Source organism: Pleurodeles waltl, chromosome 5, assembly GCF_031143425.1.
Source record: "Pleurodeles waltl isolate 20211129_DDA chromosome 5, aPleWal1.hap1.20221129, whole genome shotgun sequence".
NCBI lineage: Eukaryota > Metazoa > Chordata > Amphibia > Caudata > Salamandridae > Pleurodeles > Pleurodeles waltl.
In genome coordinates, this window is record NC_090444.1 from 371,954,385 (window position 1) to 371,966,665 (window position 12,281).

Genomic DNA, 12,281 nt, shown 5'->3' on the forward strand with positions numbered 1-12,281 from the left:
CCCACCATTGTCAGCAGCTAACCCATTGCCCTTATCTGACTGCGTCTTTGGGAGGGGTGCTTGGCTATAGTGCTTTGACATTCATTTTGCACCGCTTATCTTGGTTCCTAAGTTTTCCATCAAAGTAGATAATTTGGTCACCTTTATACCTAATTCGACAGCCATCTTGTTCATACAGTCACACAATCCCTGTATCTCTCCTTTAAGTACCTGTAGCTGTGCCAGTGGTTCCCCTATCTTGGGCTGATTTAGATCTACTGTGTCTGGGTGCCTTGCTAGATCCAATGAATCAGGGTTCTCATCTGGTACAGTTCCTTGGTTAGCTTGGAGGGCAAACCGGTTGGAGCATTCAATATTAATAGTGGCTATGCTTTCAACCTGAGAATGATCTATTAAAGGTACCGGGGGCAGCTGCTAGTGTGCTTACTGTTAAATACACATCTCCTGGTGCATAGCTATCTTTTGGGCTAGAGCCGGACCTGGTTCCACTCCCCTTTGTTGTTTTCCTAAAGTAGGTCTGTATACCCTTGGGAGGTGTGAATAGTTTCCCCTTACTCTGAGATGGGTCCGTGTTGTTTGTAGCCAATAAACCCTCCACTTTTACTATCAGACCATCAATTTCATTCAGGGTACAGTTCTCTGCGGAATGCCTAGCGAACTTGGTTGTGCCTGCTGCCCCCAAGGGTTTTTCGGTGGCCTTTCTCTTGCCCATAATAAATGAGTTACTTCCAGAATTAGGAAGGAATCTTGCGTGCCTCAATGATATGACAGCGATTTACCTACAGGGTGCTTTATCGATAAAAGTCAGCTCAGCCTTGTACAATGAGATACCCCGCAAGTGTTCACCCTGCAACATTCAAGGGGTTACTTCCCATATACCCAAGCCACCTACACCCAGCGCCAAGACTATGACCGGCCTAAGGAAAGCCTTTACAGTCTCTTCCCTTCTTTCCTACCTGCCCCGCACAAGAGCTCCCATGCAAAGGCCAAATGAGGTGGCCCTTCCCTGCCTCTTCCTGTCGTTGACGGGCGCAGGACGGGCGCAGCCTGCGCACGTCCCGCACTGCGGTATGCCCCCTTGTGCTTTATAGCACTCATTGGATCTTGCAAGTGGGAGCAGGTGATGCAGAAAATGGCTGCTTCCTGAGGCCGCAGAGCAGTCTGGGATCTGTAGTCCCTCTTGTCTCTGGTCTCGGTCAGCGCGTCCCGTGTTGCGGTATACCAACTTGCGCTTTATAGCGCTCGTTGGATCTGGCAAGTGGGTGCAGGTGATGCAAAAAATGGCTGCCTCCTGAGGTCGCAAAGCAGTCTGGGATCTGTAGTCCCTCTGGTCTCTGGTCTTGGTCAGCGCTCTTGAGACCTGTACTCCATCCTCGGTTAGCCACCTGTGGGCCCATACAAAATCCTCTTTTGCATGGGCAGGCAATGTAGGGCTGCCAAGTCTGTGCCCGCTGACTGATATTTGGGTATTTTGAATAGAATTCTAGTGGCGGCATTCTGAACTACCTTTTCAAAATGTACTTAGGGATTCCAGTGTACAAGGAGTTACCATAGCCTAGCCCAGTGCAAATCAGACTCTGCACCACCACTCTCTTCATAGACGGAGGAAGCTATTGAAGACATTTCTTCAAAGATCTGAGATGCCAAAGCAAACTCCTGAAAGTTTGTGAGCTGGCGTTTCCACATTAAGGCCCTCATTACGACCCTGGTGGTCGGTGATAAAGTGATGGTAATACCGCCAACAGGCTGGCGGTAACTAACGCCAAATTATGACCATGGCGGAAAGATCTCCGAAAGACAGCCAATGTACCAACAGCCACCACGGGCGGAAACAACAGCCACCATGGCGATAGCCGCCTACAGCCAGGTGGAAATCAATGTTCTGCCCACCACATTATGACCCTGCACACCGCTACCTTTTCCGGGGCAGTACCAACGACATCAAAAGCCTGGCAGAAACCCTGCACGGAAGTGAAAGGACTCACCACTGGAGACACAGGGAAGGACCACGCCGCCATGGAACCAGAACTGCATGTTTTTCTGATGATATTCTATGTTCTGCTTCACCATGAACACCGACGCCGGTGAAGACGACGACAGGGAGTACAGCCGCCTAGCACACAATTGAGAGTGGGAGTAAAACAACAGTGAGACACACACGCACCACACACACCCCATACACACAACTAGCTGCCCAAGGAAACAAGTTACCCCACTAAATCGGCTGAAAAATGCAAGGACAAAACGATTTTGCCAATGTGTTTGTAATAAGATCAAAACAGTCTAAATAATAAGTTAGGCAATATAGCAGATATATTCAAATTTACAGAAAAACTGACACAGCCCAGTCCTCAATTTGCGAGGGCCACATGGCCACAGGCCAAAGTCCAAGGTCCCACTTGTCACCTGCTTCAACACGGAGAGACCACTGCAGGGGCATCAGTCGGTAAATAGGCAGGCACCTCAGGGGGAAGGAGGTGCACCTCAGCAGGGAGATGAAACAAGCCCACTGGTTTTGGAGGGGGCAATCTGCCTTGTGCTTGATCCCGGGAAAGGATGGGCCACAGTCTCTTGAGAGGGTGACTTGCCCACTAGTTCGGGAGGGGGCAACATGCCCTGTGCTCTTGGTCCTGGGGAGTGATGGGTCACAGTCTGTCGAGTGGGTGTCTTGCCCACTGGTTCTGGAGGGGGCAACATGCCCTGTGCTCTTGGTCCTGGGGAGTGATGGGCCACAGTTTCTTGAGAGGGTGACGTGCCCACTGGTTCTGGAAAGGGCAACATGCCCTGTGCTCTTGGTCCTGGGGAGTGATGGGCTACAGTCTGTCAAGCGGGTGTCTTGCCCACTGGTTCTGGAGGGGGCAACATGCCCTGTGCTCTTGGTCCTGGGGAGTGATGGGCCACAGTCTCTTGAGAGGGTGACTTGCCCACTGGTTCTGGAGAGAGCAACATGCTCTGTGCTCTTGGCCCTGGGGAGTGATGAGCAACAGTCTCTCGAGTGGGAGGCTCCTGCACATCCCCTGCACCCTCGGACAGATGCACAGAGGTGGTGCTGCAGGTGGGGGGAGGCTCCTGCACATCCCCTGCACCCTCGGACGGATGCACAACCATGGTTGGTGGTGGGGGCTCAGTCACAGCTGCTGGTCCAGGCTCCTTGGCCTTCCTGCCTGCTGGTCAGGCTCCTTGCCCTTCCTGCCTGCCGGTGCAGGCTCCTTGGCCTTTTGAGTGGCAGGTGCAGGGTCCTTGCCGTTCTTTCCTACTGGGACAGGCTCCTTCCCCTTTAGGCTGGCTGGTGCAGGCTCCTTCCCCGTTAGTGTGGCCTGGATCCCTTTCCACCAAGAGTGGGTGTGGTTAGGACTGGGCCTTTGGACTCTGTGGCTGAGGTGCTTGGCTGGTTTCGTGATACCCTGACCATACGTGCAGGACGGGGGGTAGGGAAGAGGTCAATGGTGGATAGGAACAGTTTTTTAGGGACATTTGGGCAGGAAGAGGGACAAGGAAGGGGGGTGGAGGATGAAGGAGAGGTTGTTGAAGGTGTCTGTCTGCTGGATTTAGGTGCAGGTGCTTGGGCTATATGCTGTTGTGAGGTGGATGGCTGTTGGGTGTCTGAGTGCTTCTGTTTGTGTACTTAAGGGGGGCAGACACAGTGGGAGAGGACACAAGGGACTTGTGCATGGCTGTTGTGGAGGTGTCTGCCAGTGAGGTGTGTGTTCTTCTTGGTGTGGTGATGCTGGTTGTGGATGATGATGTAGTGCATGCAGGAGTGAGTGGGACGTAGTTGGGAGGTAGGTGGTGGAGGGGGAGGAGGAGAGACAGTGGAAATAGTGGATGTTGTTGTGTCTGCAACTGGATGGTGTTTGTGTGAGTGCCTGTGGGATGAAGTGCGGTGCTTGTTGACACTCTTGGGTATTGTCGTGTGTGCATGCTCGTCTGTATGTGTGCCTGGGATAGGTTGGGGTTGAGGAGAATGGGACTGGGCAGTGGAAGTTGGAGGGGGGATGGTAGATACAGGGACAATGGCTGCCATCAGAGAGGAGGCCAGAGCCTGAATCGATCTCTGTTGGGCTGCCAATCCAGTGTGAATGCCCTCCAGGAATGCATTCGATTTTTGCACCTAAGCTGCCAGCCCCTGGATGGAATTCACAATGGTTCTCCTGCATCTCAGGAGGTCATGCGCCTCCTCACTCAGGGCAGCAGGGCTAATTGGGGCAGGGCCTGAGGTGCCTGGGGCGAAGGAGATGCCCACCCTCCTGGGTGAGCAGGCACGGGCAACTCAATGAGGGGCTGCTGGGACGGCAGTGCTGGTAAGGGGGGGTTGACGGCTGTACCTGTAGCTGGGTGGTCACAGAAGTGTCCACCACCACCAGGGAGCTTTCATCGGAGGAGGTATCTGTGCCTGAAGTATCCCCTCCAGTCTCTGCCGTGGTGCTCCCCTCACCCCTACCTAACTGGTGCACTCACCGTTGGTGGACTCTGCCTCCTTGGTCCTGTGGGATGCACCTCCCTCCGTCACCGGTGCCTCTGCTCCTCTGCCAGATGATTCTAATGCACATAAGGACAGGATGACATAACAAGAATGGGGGGAAAGACACAAAGGATACTCTGGGTCAATGGCTGAACCAACACCACTGTTGGCGTACACAGCACACTCACACACAGGGAACAGCCCTACACACTCTGCATTGCACTACCGGAGAAATAGCTTGCCACCAAGGCACAGGGAGGGGCACACACCACCAAATGCAGCACTCCTGGGACCCACGCAGCCCTGACCAGTAGTGGATGCCTACGAGCTAGCTAGCAGGATTATCCATTCAGAACTCTAGCCACCAGGGGACCTATGTTGCAATGTCAGGCCTGGCCTAGGGGCACCCACTGACACACATCTACCACCTGGATACCACCCTACCATGAGTAGGTTGTAATGATGGGCACTGTACTCACCCCCTTATGGCTGCCGTGATGCCCTCAAGCGCCCATCCAGCTCTGGATAGGCCACTGCCAATATGAGGGCAATCAGAGGGTCCAGGGTTCGACAGGCACGCCTTCCTCGTTGGGAGGCCATCCTCAGCTGGGCCTCCGCCGTCTTCCATGCCCTGCGTCTCAGGTCCTCCTACTGTTTGCAACAGTAGGTGCTCTGCCTGCCATAGTGTAGGAAAGTACCATCTTGCCTGGCATGTTACCCCCATTTTTCACTGTATATATGTTGTTTTAGTTGTATGTGTCACTGGGACCCTGCCAGCCAGGGCCCCAGTGCTCATAAGTGTGCCTGAATGTGTTACCTGTGTTATGACTAACTGTCTCACTGAGGCTCTGCTAATCAGAACCTCATTGGTTATGCTCTCTCATTTCTTTCAAATTGTCACTAACAGGCTAGTGACCAATTTTACCAATTTACATTGGCATACTGGAATACCCTTATAATTCCCTAGTATATGGTACTGAGGTACCCAGGGTATTGGGGTTCCAGGAGATCCCTATGGGCTGCAACATTTCTTTTGCCACCCATCGGGAGCTCTGACAATTCTTACACAGGCCTGCCACTGCAGCCTGAGTGAAATAACGTCCACGTTATTTCACAGCCATTTTACACTGCAGTTAAGTAACTTATAAGTCACCTATATGTCTAACCTTTACCTGGTAAAGGTTGGGTGCTAAGTTACTTAGTGTGTGGGCACCCTGGCACTAGCCAAGGTGCCCCTACATTGTTCAGGGGCAATTCCCCGGACTTTGTGAGTGCGGGGACACCATTACACGCGTGCACTACATATAGGTCACTACCTATATGTAGCCTCACAATGGTAACTCCGAATATGCCCATGTAACATGTCTATGATCATGGAATTGCCCCCTCTATACCATCCTGGCATAGTTGGCACAATCCCATGATCCCACGGGTCTCTAGCACAGACCCTGGCACTGCCAAACTGCCTTTCCCGGGGTTTCACTGCAGCTGCTGCTGCTGCCAACCCCTCAGACAGGTTTCTGCCCTCCTGGGGTCCAGCCAGGCCTGGCCCAGGAAGGCAGAACAAAGGACTTCCTCAGAGAGAGGGTGTTACACCTTCTCCCTTTGGAAAATGGTGTTAGGGCTGGGGAGGAGTAGCCTCCCCCAGCCTCTGGAAATGCTTTCATGGGCACAGATGGTGCCCATTTCTGCATAAGCCAGTCTACACCGGTTCAGGGTCCCCTCAGCCCTGCTCTGGCACGAAACTGGACAAAGGAAAGGGGAGTGACCACTCCCCTGACCTGCACCTCCCCTGGGAGGTGCCCAGAGCTCCTCCAGTGTGCTCCAGACCTCTGCCATCTTGGAAACAGAGGTGCTGCTGGCACACTGGACTGCTCTGAGTGGCCAGTGCCAGCAGGTGACGTCAGAGACTCCTTCTGATAGGCTCCTTCAGGTGTTGCTAGCCTATCCTCTCTCCTAGGTAGCCAAACCCTCTTTTCTGGCTATTTAGGGTCTCTGTCTTTGGGGATTCCTTAGATAACGAATGCAAGAGCTCATCCGAGTTCATCTGCATCTCTCTCTTCACCTTCTGCCAAGGAATCGACTGCTGACCGCGCTGGAAGCCTGCAAAACTGCAACAAAGTAGCGAAGACGACTACTGCAACTCTGTAACGCTGATCCTGCCGCCTTCTCGACTGCTTTCCTGGTGGTGCATGCTGTGGGGGTAGTCTGCCTCCTCTCTGCACTAGAAGCTCTGAAGAAATCTCCTGTGGGTCGACGGAATCGTCCCCCTGCAACCGCAGGCACCAAAGAACTGCATCACCGGTACCCTGGGTCTCCTCTCAGCACGATGAGCAAGGTCCCTTGAATCCAGCAACTCTGTCCAAGTGACTCCCACTGTCCAGTGACTCTTCAGTTCAAGTTTGGTGGAGGTAAGTCCTTGCCTCCCCACGCCAGACTGCATTGCTGGGAACTGTGACTTTTGCAGCTACTCTGGCCTCTGTGCACTTCCGGCGGAAATCCTTTGTGCACAGCCAAGCCTGGGTCCACGGCACTCTAACCTGCATTGCACGACCTTCTAAGTTGTCCTCCGGCGACGTGGGACTCTTTTGTGCGACTTTGGGTGAGCACCATTTCACTCCACTTCGTAGTGCCTGTTCTGGCACTTCTGCGGGTGCTGTCTGCTTCTGAGAGGGCTCTTTGTCTTGCTCGATGCCCCCTCTGTCATCAGACGCAATTGGCGACATCCTGGTCCCTTCTGGGCCACAGCAGCATCCAAAAACCCTAACCGCATAACTTGCAGCTAGCAAGGCTTGTTTGCTGTCTTTCTTCAGGAAAACACTTCTGCACGACTCTCCACGGCGTGGGGCATCCATCCTCCAAAGGGGAAGTTTCTAGCTCTTGTCGTTCCCACAGAATCTTCAGCTTCTACAGTCCAGTAGCAGCTTATTTGCACCCATAGCTGGCATTTCCTGGGCATCTGCCCATCTCCGACTTGCTTGTGACTTTTGGACTTGGTCTCCTTGTTCCACAGGTACCCTCGTTTGGAAATCCATCGTTGTTGCATTGCTGATTTGTGTCTTTCCTGCAGAATTCCCCTATCACGACTTCTGTGCTCTTTGGGGAACTTTAGTGCACTTTGCACTCACTTTTCAGGGTCTTGGGGTGGGCTATTTTTCTAACCCTAACTGTTTTCTTACAGTCCCAGCGACCCTCTACAAGGTCACATAGGTTTGGGGTCCATTCGTGGTTCGCATTCCACTTTTGGAGTATATGGTTTGTGTTGCCACTATCCCTATGTGTCCCCATTGCATCCTATTGTAACTATACATTGTTTGCACTGTTTTCTAATACAATACTGCATATTTTTGGTATTGTGTACATATATCTTGTGTATATTTGCTATCCCCCGTCTGAGGGTACTCACTGAGATACTTTTGGCATATTGTCATAAAAATAAAGTACCTTTATTTTTAGTATATCTGTGTATTGTGTTTTCTTATGATATTGTGCAAATGACACTAGTGGTACTGTAGGAGCTTCACTCATCTCCTAGTTCAGCCTAAGCTGCTCTGCTAAGCTACCATTATCTATCAGCCTAAGCTGCTAGACACCCTATACACTAATAAGGGATACCTGGGCCTGGTGCAAGGTGTAAGTACCCCTTGGTACTCACTACAAGCCAGTCCAGCCTCCTACATTGGTTGTGCAGTGGTGGGATAAGTGCTCTGTAACTACTTACCACTTTTGTCATTGTACTTTTCATAAGAGAAAAATATACAAAACAAGTTCAGTGTATGTACACATAACCAAAAAGTTTTGCATTTCTTTTCTCACTTCTTTTCTAAAGTGCTGAAAAGTACCTCTAAACTTTCTAAAACGTTTTTTCTGTCTTTCCAAAAGTTCTGAAAAACTTTTTTCTTCCTTTTTCTATCACTTAAACACTTTCTAAAATGTCTGGCACAGGCCAAACTGTTGATCTGTCCAAACTTGCTTATGATCACCTTAGCTGGAAAGGAGCAAGGAGTCTCTGCATAGAAAGAGGTTTAAGTGTAGGGAAGAATCCCCCTAGAGAACTGTTGGTGAATATGCTTGTTGAACAGGATAAGGCCAGAGCTGGCACTCCTGTTGAAAGGTTAGCTGATGGTTCCCACTCTGATTCTGGGGCACCCCTAGCAAAAGAGGTGGGAGGGAAACTTCCAAGCCTGCCCCCTAGCAAACCACCTAGCATAGCTGGTACAGATGTAGAGTCACCCCATACTGATAGGGTGGTCTCACATCACAGTAAGAGTATCCCTTCTCACCATAGTAGAAGTGCTGTTTCTGTTAGCCAAGTTGTTAAGGTGCCATCTGTTAGGGCCAGGTCTCCTTCTGTTTTATCTCAGCATACTTCTGTCTCTAGACATGCCTCACCCACCCACCCTGATGACAGAGTGTTAGAAAGGGAGCTCAATAGATTGAGAGTGGAACAACCCAGACTGAAGCTCAAGAAGCAACAGCTGGATTTTGATAGGCAGTCCCTAGAGGTGGAAAGGGAAAGACAGAAATTGGGTTTAGAAACCCCTGGTGGCAGCAGCAGTATTCCCCATAGTCATCCTGCAAAAGAGCATGATTCCAGGAATCTGCACAAGATAGTTCCCCCTTATAAGGAGGGGGATGACATTAACAAGTGGTTTGCTGCACTTGAGAGGCCCTGTGTTGTACAGGATGTCCCTCAAAGGCAGTGGGCTGATATCCTATGGCTATCATTTAGTGGAAAGGGTAGGGATAGGCTACTTACTGTGAAAGAAAGTGATGCCAATAATTTTGCAGTTCTTAAGAATGCACTCCTAGATGGTTATGGCTTAACCACTGAACAGTACAGGATGAAGTTCAGAGAAACCAAAAAGGAGTCTTCACAAGACTGGGTAGACTTTGTTGACCATTCAGTGAAGGCCTTGGAGGGGTGGTTACATGGCAGTAAAGTTACTGATTATGAAAGCCTGTATAACTTAATCCTGAGAGAGCATATTCTTAATAATTGTGTGTCTGATTTGTTGCACCAGTACCTGATAGACTCTGATCTGACCTCTCCCAAAGAATTGGGAAAGAAGGCAGAAAAATGGGTCAGAACAAGAGTGAACAGAAAAGTTCATACAGGGGGTGACAAAGATGGCAACAAGAAGAAGGATGGTAAGTCTTCTGACAAGGATGGGAACAAATCTAAAAATGAGTCTTCATCAGGCCCACAAAAACACTCTGGTGGGGGTGGTGGGCCCAAATCCTCTTCAAATCAAAACAAAGAAAATAAACCATGGTGCTATTTATGTAAAATAAAAGGCCATTGGACAACAGATCCCAGTTGTCCAAAGAAAAGCACCAAGCCTCCTACCACTACAACCCCTACTGCTACACCTAGTGTCCCTACTAATAGCAGTGGTGGTGGGAGCAAACCTACTAATAGCCAATCCAAGGGAGTAGCTGGGCTCACCTTTGGTAACTTAGTTGGGGTTGGTCTTGTTAGGGAGACCACAGAGGCTGTGTTAGTCTCTGAGGGGGCTATTGATTTAGCCACCTTAGTTGCTTGTCCCCTTAACATGGATAAGTACAAGCAACTACCCCTAATAAATGGTGTTCAGGTTCAGGCCTACAGGGACACAGGTGCCAGTGTTACAATGGTAATAGAAAAACTGGTCCACCCTGAACAACACCTACTTGGTCACCAGTATCAAATAACCGATGCTCACAACAACACACTTAGCCACCCCATGGCTGTTGTAAATCTCAACTGTGGGGGGGGTTACTGGTCCAAAGAAAGTTGTGGTTGCCTCCGATTTACCTGTAGACTGTCTACTTGGAAATGATTTAGAGACATCAGCTTGGTCAGATGTGGAGTTGGAGGCCCATGCAGCAATGCTGGGCATTCTAGGGCATATTTTTGCTTTGACAAGGGCTCAGGCCAAAAAGCAAAAAGGACAGGGTGACTTGGATCCTGGAACAATGGACCAAGTGCTCCCTAAAGCTAGGGCTAGTAGAAGTAAAGCACTACCTACTATCCCTCCCTCTATAGTGGATTCTACTTCTGAGGAAGAAGAATTTCCACCCAGTGCAGAACCTACACCAGAGGAGCTGGAAGCAGACACTGCTGAGCTTTTGGGTGAAGGGGGGCCTGCCAGGGAGGAGCTGAGTGTGGCACAGCAAACCTGTCCCACACTAGAGGGTCTAAGACAGCAAGCTGTCAAACAAGCTAATGGGGATGTCAGTGACTCTCACAGAGTTTACTGGGAGGACAACCTCTTGTACACTGAAGCAAGGGATCCTAAACCTGGAACTGCCAGGAGGTTAGTGATTCCTCAGGAGTACAGAAAGTTCCTCCTAACTCTAGCCCACGACATTCCCCTAGCTGGACATTTGGGGCAAATGAAAACTTGGGACAGACTTGTTCCCTTGTTTCATTGGCCTAGAATGCCAGAGGACACAAAGGAATTTTATAAGTCCTGTGAAACCTGTCAACCCAGTGGCAAGACAGGTGGTACCCCAAAGGCACCCCTGATTCCACTGCCTGTGGTTGGGGTTCCCTTTAAAAGGGTAGGGGTTGACATAGTTGGCCCCCTTGACCCTCCTACTGCTTCAGGCAATAGGTTTATCTTGGTGGTAGTGGACCATGACACCAGATATCCTGAAGCAATTCCTCTAAGGACCACTACAGCCCCTGCAGTGGCAAAGGCCCTCCTGGGAATCTTTTCCAGGGTGGGATTCCCAAAAGAGGTGGTATCAGACAGAGGAAGCAATTTCATGTCTGCTTACTTAAAGGCCATGTGGAAGGAGTGTGGTGTGACATACAAGTTCACTACACCCTGTCATCCACAAACAAATGGACTGGTGGAGAGATTTAACAAAACTCTCAAAGGCATGATTATGGGACTCCCTGAAAACCTCCACAGGAGATGGGATATCCTTTTACCATGCCTCCTTTTTGCTTACAGGGAGGTACCCCAGAAAGGAGTGGGCTTCAGCCCCTTTGAACTCCTATTTGGACACCCTGTGAGAGGTCCTCTAACACTTGTTAAGGAGGGTTGGGAACAACCTTTAAAAGCTCCAAAGCAAGACATAGTGGACTATGTACTTGGCCTCAGATCAAGGATGGCTGAGTACATGAAAAAGGCCAGTAAAAACCTTCAGGCCAGCCAAGAGCTCCAAAAGCAATGGCATGACCAGAAGGCTGTTTTGGTTCAGTACCAACCAGGGCAGAAAGTGTGGGTCTTGGAGCCTGTGGCCACAAGAGCACTCCAAGATAAATGGAGTGGACCCCACACAATTGTTGAGAAAAAGGGTGAAGTCACCTACTTAGTTGACTTAGGCACTGCCAGGAGTCCCCTTAGGGGGCTCCATGTCAATCGCCTGAAACCCTACTATGACAGGGCTGATCTCACCCTGCTCATGGCAACAGATGAGGGACAGGAAGAAGAGAGGGACCCTCTCCCTGATCTCTTCTCTTCTACAGAACAAGATGCTCTGGTGGAAGGGGTTGTACTGGCAGATTGTCTGACTGCTGAGCAGAAAGACCACTGCATAAATCTCCTGGGTCAGTTTTCTGAACTCTTCTCTACTGTGCCAGGCACCACTTCTTGGTGTGAGCACACTATAAATACTGGAGACAGCTTGCCTGTCAAAAGTAAGATCTATAGGCAGCCTGACCATGTCAGAGACTGCATAAAACAAGAAGTGCAGAAAATGTTAGAACTAGGAGTGGTTGAGCACTCTGAAAGTCCATGGGCCTCTCCTGTGGTACTTGTACCAAAACCTCATTCCAAAGATGGAAAGAAGGAAATGCGGTTTTGTGTAGACTATAGAGGTCTCA